This window comes from Solanum pennellii, chromosome 6 (assembly GCF_001406875.1).
Source record: "Solanum pennellii chromosome 6, SPENNV200".
Classification (NCBI taxonomy): Eukaryota; Viridiplantae; Streptophyta; class Magnoliopsida; order Solanales; family Solanaceae; genus Solanum; species Solanum pennellii.
Window position 1 is genome coordinate 24,792,358 of NC_028642.1, and position 10,277 is coordinate 24,802,634.

Sequence of the window (10,277 nt, forward strand, 5' to 3'; positions counted from 1 at the left end):
TTGGCACCGATCACATGATTTGGCAAAATCATGAGTATCTTGGTGAATGGTTGGACAATAATACTCACACTTCAAGATCTTATGAGCATTCTGAATACCACTATAGTGCTCACCCACAGGCGAGGAGTGATATGCCTCAAAAACACTCAACATCTCGACATCATGTATAGAACGACGAATCATCCCATCAGCACAACTCCGGTATAAGTAAAACTCATCACAAAATAACTTTTTAACTTCATGCATACACTTTTTCCCTTGGTGGAAGGTCAAGTATGAAGAAACTACATCAATTGCGAGATAATTCGCAAAGTCTGCGAACCATGGGATCAAATCTAGATACGCGGCCAATACATGTTAATTTGGGAATGCATCATCAATTTCAACCTTTTCTCCCAATTCACGTATAGCTTCATTTTCCAATCTAGACAAGTGGTCGGCAACTTGATTCTCAGTCCCCTTTCTATTTTTTATCTCATAATAAAACTCCTTCACCAATAGTACCCACCTAATCAACCTTGCATAGTATCCTTTTGCCATCAAGTACCTCAAGGCAGAATGGTCGGTGTGAACTATGACCTCGTGCCACGAAAATAGGAGAAAAATTTCTCGAATGCAAACACCACTGCAAGAAGTTCCTGTTTGGTTACCATGTAGTTCTTTTGAGTTTCGTTCAGGGCTTTACTCGCATAGTAGATAGGGTGAAGGATTTTATCCTTTCTCTATACCAAAACCATACCTAGTGCAATCCCAATCGTATCACACATCACTTCGAATGGCTCACTCAGATCTGGTGAAATAATAATAGAAGCAAACACCAACCTCTCTTTCAACTCCTCAAATGCCTTCAAACAGGTTCATCGAAATAGAACTTATATTCCTTCTCAAGTAGTTTGCATAATGGATGTGCAATTTCTGAAAAATCCTTAATGAACCTTCTATTAAAACCAGCATGCCTAAGGAAACTTCTCATACCCTTGACAGAGATGGGTAGGGGAAGTTTTTCTTCACTTCCACTTTAGCTTGATCAACATCTATCCCCTTCTCATAGATGTGATGGCCTAACATGATGCCTTCTTTCACCATAAAGTGCAATTTCTCCGAATTTAGCAGCCAATTACTATCCTGACATCTTTTGAGTACCTCAGCCAAATTAGTCAAACAACTATCAAAGGAGTCTCCCACTACATAGAATTTATCCATGAACACTTCAATAGTGTCCTGTACCATATCGGAGAATAGCGACATCATACAATGTTGGAAGGTCGCCGGTGCATTACATAACCACACAACATACTTTTGAATACAAAAGTCCCATAGGGGCCAGTGAAGGTGGTCTTTTCTTGATCTTCTGGAGCGATATAGATCTGATTGTAGCCCGATCCATCAAGAAAGCAATACCAAGCTTTGCCTGTGAGTATGTCTAGCATCTTATCCATAAAGGGCATGGGGAAATGATCTTTTTCTGTCCATGCATTCAACTTCCATTAGTCCATGCAAACTCTCCATCCGGCCACTGGCCGCATTGGAACAAGCTAGTTCCTCTCATTAGGTACCACTGTCATCCCACCCTTTTTATGCATGCACTGAACAGAACACACCCAACTACAGTCCGCAATAGGATAGATGACTCCAGCATCAAAACACTTGATGATCTCCGTTTTCACTACCACTTGTATTGGCAGATTCAACCTTCTTTGGCGCTCAATACTAGGTTTGTCGTCGGGCATGAGTTAGATTTTATTGGAATAAATAGTGGGAGGAATCCCAATAATGTCCACAATAGTCCAACCAATAGGTCGTTTAAACCTCTTTAATACCGCCACTAAGCACTGTACTTGTTGTCCGTTCAAATTTTTATGTAATCATTACTGGCAACGTGTCATCTCTACTAAGACCACATACCTCAGATAAGGTAGAAGATCCTTAATTGGGGCCTCCTCAATAGATGGTTTCGCAGGTGGAGGATCGCGATGTTTAATATCCAGCTCCAATTACTTTGGCTTTGATCGATATTTGTTTCTTTCAAGTGATGCCACCAAAGACCTATACTCTTCAATACCATAACTGTCAAAATTCATGATATTTTCTTCTAGTGCCTCAACACCTAGTCACTCTTCAATTTGCACCTCAGATATACTCTCAACCATGTATAATATAGCAGATACTGTTTTGAGCTCACCACTCTACTCCATGGACCAACATATATTGAAAGTTGCTTCTTCATTGTTCAACGTAAATTTCATCTATCCTTTTCCATGTCTACTAATGCATGCCAGTGGCAAGGAATGGTCTTCCTACAATAATGGGGACCTGAAGTCAACATTAAAGTCAAGAATTACAAAATAGACCCCAAATATGAATGAATCCACTTTCACCAGAATATCATAGAGTATACCAATGGGCCTCTTCACAGTTCGATCGGTCATCAGTAACCGCATCGTGGTAGGCTTTGGGTCACCAAAGCCTCATGTAATACTCTGAAAGTCTAAGACGTGTACTAGAGCCTAACATAAGTGTTATGAGGTTTAGACACTATTAAGGTCTATTGGATGAATATAAGTCATTTTGGAATTTTAGAAATCAAAACATCACATAATGTCCATTACGTCCGGAAAATAGTTCAAGGAGGTGCTAGCGTGCATTAGAACTAAGTTTTTAAAGACGGAAAAGGATGAAAATTGATGGAAGGGTGTCTAACACGTATTAGAGTTAGTTGATAGTCTAAAAGTCCGATCAAGACCACCCAAGGACAAACCAATGCCTCTTGAGGAGGACCCTTGCATTTTGGGGTCAAAGGTTGCCCAAGGCAGTGTCCACCAACGGATGCAACCCACGATCCGTTGTTCAATCAATGGGGCGTAGACTGCTTATGTCGATGGAAACATAGCCAAATTTTTGAGAGGCCTGTTTTGCACACTCTCTGAACTCAACGACGGACTAACATGATGTTTGGTCCTTGGCCCGTCGATTGACACACGAGGTCTCGACGTGGTCTCGTCTGTGAGACCGCTATTTTTGCTGCTCGTGTTAAGTTAGATTGTTTTAATTAATTAAGTTGTTAGACAATTATTTAGGTGTTAGGGGAGGTCTAATTAAGTTAGTTTATGACCTATATAAAGACCCTAAGCTAATTAAACTAACGTAAGCCCTAATAATTCCAAAACCCAAATCTCTCTTCATTCTCTCTTCTTTCTCTCTCCCAAAGAAACCCCATTGAAGACCAAGATAGAGGTGGGTTCAAGGGATGAAAAGGGTAATGTTTCTCCATCAATATTCATCAAACAATAAGGTATGGGATTCCTCTCACCTCTGAGACTTCTTTCCTCAAAGGGTTCCATCAAATTAATTTCAAAAGTATGAAATTCAAGTGGGTCTTCTCCAACCTCAAAATTGATCTTGTGAATTGATTTGTTTATAATTTCTTTTGGATATTATGAATAAATTAACATGTATTATAACTCAATTATGTTATCTCTTGATGGATTGGTCTAGTTTGTAGAATATGACCTACTCCCCTTAATCCTAGGTTGTGATTTGACATTAATTGAGTAATGTTTGTTCAATTTAATTGGTTATTGATTGAATTCCTATTATATGATGTTATTGTATCAATTATTAATATATTAGGACTTATTATAGTCCTATCATGCTAGTTCCCGAGTAATATATCTACATTGTGAATTTGACCCAAGTCTCTTATCTTAAGTTTTGAACTAGTGATGGATTGTGATGAAGTGATTAAATTAGCCTTGTTACTATGTTGGTTATTATTGTGTGATTATACTACACCCGTATTGGGTTGAATGACGGGTTGATGTTAAGACATTGTTGAATGATTATGAAAGAGTCTTTGTAAGTCTTGTGATATCTATTTTTACTTCAATGATGGTTAATTGTGATTAAGTCATGATGTTGTATTGGAGTATATCTTGTATTAAGTTTGATAGGGTTGGTATGATGTTGAATTTAAATGTCTTGACTATGGATTCTGATGTGTTGGCTAAGATGTCAATGTTATAAGAATGGTGATAATTTACCAATGTGTCTTATTATGAAGTGATTATGTAAATGTGCTAACCTCACTTATATGAATTATAATGAAAGGATTACACTTATGCAATTCTTATTGATCTATGATGATGATAATTATACAAAAGATAAACCCTATTACCTACATTAAACTTTGATAATTAATAAAGACATTGAAGACATTTCAAAAGGGACTCTAGCTTAGCACCAAGTGAACTAGAGTAAGGAGTGTCCCTTCCCATATAGGGAAGGTAGGATCACTAATGTACTCTTGAGATTGGAGACTATAATGCATGTAGCATAAAGAGGGTCCCAACTATATCTCCTAGTTCTTTAACTATGTGCCCCATAGAAATACTAGCTAGTGGATCCACGTAGTTGCTATGTTCATGTTTTTGTAATACCTTGGCAAGTAGTCCGCCTTCCTTCGGTGTAGGTTTCCATGACACTGGATTCCACATTAGCTCATGTGGCCTATGTAGGTTAAGGCAAGATGTTCCCAAGTGGTAAAATGAAATAAACGAATGAACTCTAACTAGGAGGACCTAAGGGGTTTCACTTAGTCTAGGTAGGGGTATAGGACTCTACCTATACATTGCACTAGTTAGCCTTGAGGGAAGTCTTAGGAGGATGTTCTTATATATGTATATGTTTATAATTGTATATGATATGTATATGATCAACTTTAACATTAGTGATACTATATGATGATTGGACTCCCTTATGAATATGTGTTAGTCTCTATGGTTAAACTATGATGATATGTACTCTTAATGATATGTTATGAGAAATTGGATGTTGGTCATGATTCTTGTTGGGCTTACTAGATTGAGTAAGGTTATGCGTTTTTGCTTGGTCATTGAACCTGTTGACTTAATGAGGGTTCATGGGTAATTGTGTTGCTTTGGTTATGTTCATGTAACGAACTCTAATCCATGCTTGTTGCTATTATAACTTGATGATAGGGTTGTCTTGACTATGTGTTCAATTATGTGATATGCATGTTGACTTGACTAGACTTAGTATGATTGGTCTTGTAATGTACATTCTTTGGACTTAATGAATATTTCTTATTGATTGGTATGGGCTTCTTGAATGTTCATAAGGCTTTCTAAATGTAAAATAGCATGTTTTAATGAAATGTCCCTTTTTAGCATGATCATGATATGTGCATATTGTCTCATACTTAGTACAAGTGGTGTACTAACCCCATTTTCTCCCTTTTCCCCAAATATTTTAGGTTCCGATAGTTGAAGGGCTTTTGAGACGACTTTGAAGGAAGACTTGAAATTCTCATTCATCCAAGTTGGGTAAGTCCTCACTTTCCGAAGGAAATGCCACTATCAAGCTTATGAAGTTGTCCTAATTTTAAGACTCTTATGTTCTTTCCTTTTATTTGAGTACTAAACATTGTATGGCATATATGTCGTCTTGTTATATTGATGTATGGGCTAGGCCCAATTTATTATACTCTTGTTAGATGGCTATGAGATAAGGTATCCATTTGATACTATGTTATATTTTATATATCTATGCGCAATAAAAGTAAAAGACTAAGTAATATTTATATACGAAGGGTCTATGCATACTCGATATAAATATTATAAGTAGTAGAGGACTATGTAAATCTCACTGTACAAGTAGTAAAAAGTTTTTAAAAATATCAGCATTTTAACCTATGAATGTAATGATGTAAGCGAAGAGGCTAGTCATAGTCATAGGGGGTGCTCCCCGCATGTGACACCTAAATTCTTATAACTACATGGAGGCATGAGATTAATGCCCGCACCAAAATCATATAGTGCCTTAGCAAAGCTTAGCAACCCTATAGTACATGGAATAGTGAAGACCCCCAGATCTTCTTTCTTCTGCACAAGAGACCTTGAACAATAGCACTACAATGCTTCACTTTGTCATCATCTTCAAAACTCACCGATCTCTTCTTTGTCACCATGTCCTTCATTAACATAGCATAACCAGGAATTTGTTCCAAAGATTCTACCAAAGGGACATTGATGGAAAGTTGTTTAAACATAGTGATAAATCGCCGGTATTTACCATATTCATTCTTCTTCAGTAATCTCTGAGGGAAAGGTGGTGAAGGTCTAGGAATGGGGACAACTTTCTGAGATACCTCTACTTCTTTCGCCGTTTTGTCCACCAACTCTCCACTAGCTTCTACCACATCTTCATCCTTTATCATATCACCTTCTACTATAGAAGGTATACGGGGATCAATGGTCTTCTTACCTCCTCAAGTAGTGACTGTCATACAATGCCTATCATTTTTAGGATTCTGAATAGTGTTGCTAGGAAGTATGCCAGGTTGGCGTGGGTTCATAGTAATAGACAATTGAGCCATTTTTAACTCAAGGTGCTTAATTGAAACCGCCTGTACATCCACCTTTTGTCCAATGTTAGCTAGGTCACTTCTCATCTCCTTGACATTCTCATCACTAGTGTCAAACATCCTCGTCATCTTTTGCATCATATCCCCGACATGGTTACAAGAATGTGTGTCAGGTGGAAGAGGGTGTAGGACAAGAGGTCCATCAGAATCTGCAATGTTCACGTTGCCCGTATAGTAATCATGAAGTCGTGGGGCCGGAGGTTGTATACTCAAAGAATTCCCCAATACACAAACTTGGTTGTGTGGATCAACTAGTAATGGAGGTTGATGGATTGCCCCATCACCTAGTTTCCCTCTGTTAGGGTTGGTTGGCACCTCTTGATTCTCCATTCTTCTAAAGGTTCAATTAATTGCGGGATCGAATGGTATGAGTGGTTCTCCTCGGCTCCGTGTAATTGGCATACACTAGAGCTAGACCTGAAAGAAATAAAAACAAAAGGAAAGAAAAAAATTAGGAAATCGTTGATTGAATTTCAATTAATTAACTAAAGTAATCTCAAAACAAGATTCCCCGACAGCCCAAAATTTGGTACACTAAAATTGTACCTCCCTATGGAAGTAAAAGCGGTCGTAATCAAGTAGAGAAACCAACTAGTAGGTTGGGGTTGATCCCACAAGGAAAATAGTTTAGACTTAACTTTAATTCACAATTATGTCTATTTAACCAATGTCTTTCGGAAAAAAAGTAATTAAAGAGGGGGGTTTTATGAAACAAGTTTCTTAAACAGTCTAAGTTAACAAGTATACAAAAGTAGATGTTGAGTTTTTATCAAGTTGTGAGAATAACTAGAGTATATGTGTTCCCCATAGGTTCATAATGTTGTAATCCTAGCAATAACAATTCTTTCCTATTAGTTTACATGTAAAGTGGTAAGTTATGTATATCTAAAACCTTGGTCCGGAATCAAGAGAATTTCATCCCGTACCTTGGTTCAGCTACATGTATATAAACTACTAACGCTTACATTTACCTCATATTAGACATCATAATCGATGTATGACTTAGTTATTGCTTTGCACCAATCGACATTAGCCTATTAGATAGTATCACACTAAATATATGTTGATAATTCTTATCCTATTCCTACCTCCTTGGTCCAGCAAGTAAAAATAAGCCAAGTTATAACACGTGCACTAATTAACTTCTAATAGAAAGAATTATCAATACATGCAAAAAAACATTACTTGAGAATTGCTTAGTTTCTAGGATTACTTTGTTAATTAGCCATGGTTCCCACAACCCTTGTTGTGAATTTAGTTAACCATGCTATCAAGATCACAATTTCATAATATTGAATGATGAAATCATAAACTTACTTAGCAATAAGAAGAAACCCAGAAATTCAACTTGACATTGCAAGAAAATATCTGTAAACCAAATCTGGAAATTGTTAGTTGCTCAAAGTTTGCAACCAACAATCTCCTACAAAAAACTAGAACAATAATAATATTAACTAACCCCAAATATGAGGTTTTAATGCCCTATTTATAGAAATCATAGTCCTAAAGAAAAAGGAATTAAAATAAGGAAAGCTTGTTCAGTTGACGCGACTTCAATCTACGGACCAACTGACGGACCGTCGTTCAATTGACGGTCTGTAGATTCCTTCCGTCGGTCAGGAACTAAAATATTTGTTTCCTCTTCGGATGGAACCTTCTATGAATCAAAGCACCAACAACAAGGTCCGTTGATGCACCTACGGTCCGTCGATGCCCCTCCATTGCTCCACACTTAGAAATTTTCCAAACCCAGGTACTACAACATTCTCTAAACCAAATGACGGTTCACCAGTATGGTTTGTCAATCAATTGATGGACCATCGTTGCATCTCATGGTTCCACACTTGGTCAGACTTCCACGATTATTCTCCAATGTCCTGAATTGCCCATCTATGGTCAAAGACTACGGTCCGTCGATGTCCTTCGTAGGTCCTGTTCTGCATTTTTTCTCAGTTGTTTTCTTATCTTTTCGCATGAACATCTTTCCTGCAAAACAAACACAAAACTTGTTAAAGCTATTACAAAAAGGTTCTAGACACACACAACTTTTAATCAAAATGCATTGAAAGCACCGTGCAACCATGGTACATCACATTGTACAACTATAGATGTAATATCTAGTGTGTAGATTATGCTCTGACATTAACTATCTAGTTATGGGGTGCTTTGGAAATCACCATTCCCTTTTTTATGTGCTATGTTTGGTAAATAATTTATAATTTTATTATCTTCTATTAAAATATGATCTGTTAGCATGATTCCTTATATATTCTCTATATTTCATGAAATCTACTATAGTGGTTTTTCAATCCATCGTATCACCCTTTGGATCATTAAGGAGAATGTTGGAAACATCACCTATGTATCAATAAATTATATTTCTACTACATTGTAAGTAGACTTCTTTAACTCTTTAGTTTCTCCATATATTGACTCCCCCCCCCCCACCTCTTTCATTTTATATAATAAAAAAACCTTATGAGCTTCTGCCATGATTATCCTTAGATGCCCCATAATTATTACATTTATCAAATTTTGTTGGAGAAAATTTTCAATAAAATTTTTATTGATGTAATCTTAAAAGTGTAACTCTCTTGATATATTTGCATATGTCTGGTGTCCTATTTGTCACTTTATATATGGCTCTTTTCAAATATAACTATTATAGTCTTTTGGATTTCATATTATTTTGATATTTCATAATATAATACACGGGATAGCTTAGAATATGTTGCTGATACATAGCTAGGAGAGCATAGCATATGAGAGTTACATCTCTTAGGTATTGTCATTAATTTAAAGAATAGGAACAAGTATTTTGACTTGAATAAAAGTGTAGGAACATGTATACCATTTTCTCATATTTTTGTTCTGTGAAACACCAACACATAATTGATAAGGCAATACAACATTGATATCCTTTTTATGAAAAAAGACAATTTTTTTCAACATAATAACTTATTTTAACCTCTTTATCACTTGCCTCTAGCATCCAAGGAATTATTATTGTATTTTACTCCTTTTATTATGTGTAATCAAAGGAGTCAAAACAAAGGAGCGATAAAGTGTTTCAGTGATTAAAAGTATTTTTGTTTTATTAGTCCTGATGAGGGTGGTGATGATCAGGAGTAAAAACCCAAAACCCTTTTGATCACTAAACCATTTGATCGTTCCCTTGTTCCTACGTTGTCATTATACAAACTTACAATAGAGTTAATTATCTGTAAAAGATATTTTTACTTTAAATTGTTTAAACGACTATGATCGAAAAGCTCGTGTTCACCGACAACAAAAAAAATGAGCTAAAACCTAGACTTCAATTTTATCAATTTTATAGTAATAATAGGAAACAATATGAAAAAAACGGGAAAAACTAATGAATGTATAGAGGCGTGCATGATTTTTCATAATTTATCTTAAACATCCTTAAACTTTTCTAATTGAAGTATCACCATTTGATCAATTTGAAAAAGCATCAAATTATTTACTTGTAGATCAAGAATTTAATTTACTAGATAAAATTTTACAGGGACTCGAATTATTAGGTAAATCTAAATATAAATTGTTATCCAAAATGTTTTATCACTTTAGACAAATAATATAGATTTTAAGGTTATAAAAGTCAATCAACACATAAAAAATTATTTTTTTCGATAAAAAATTAACATTTTAAAATTTGTGAGTTCATAATATAGTGATTTCTATGAGCGTGCATTGTATGATAATACCATGCAAATTTTATTAATCAGTTGCATAAAAAAGTAATTTCTGTGAATGCAACTAGTTTAATATATATATATATATCTATATATATATATATATATATATATATATA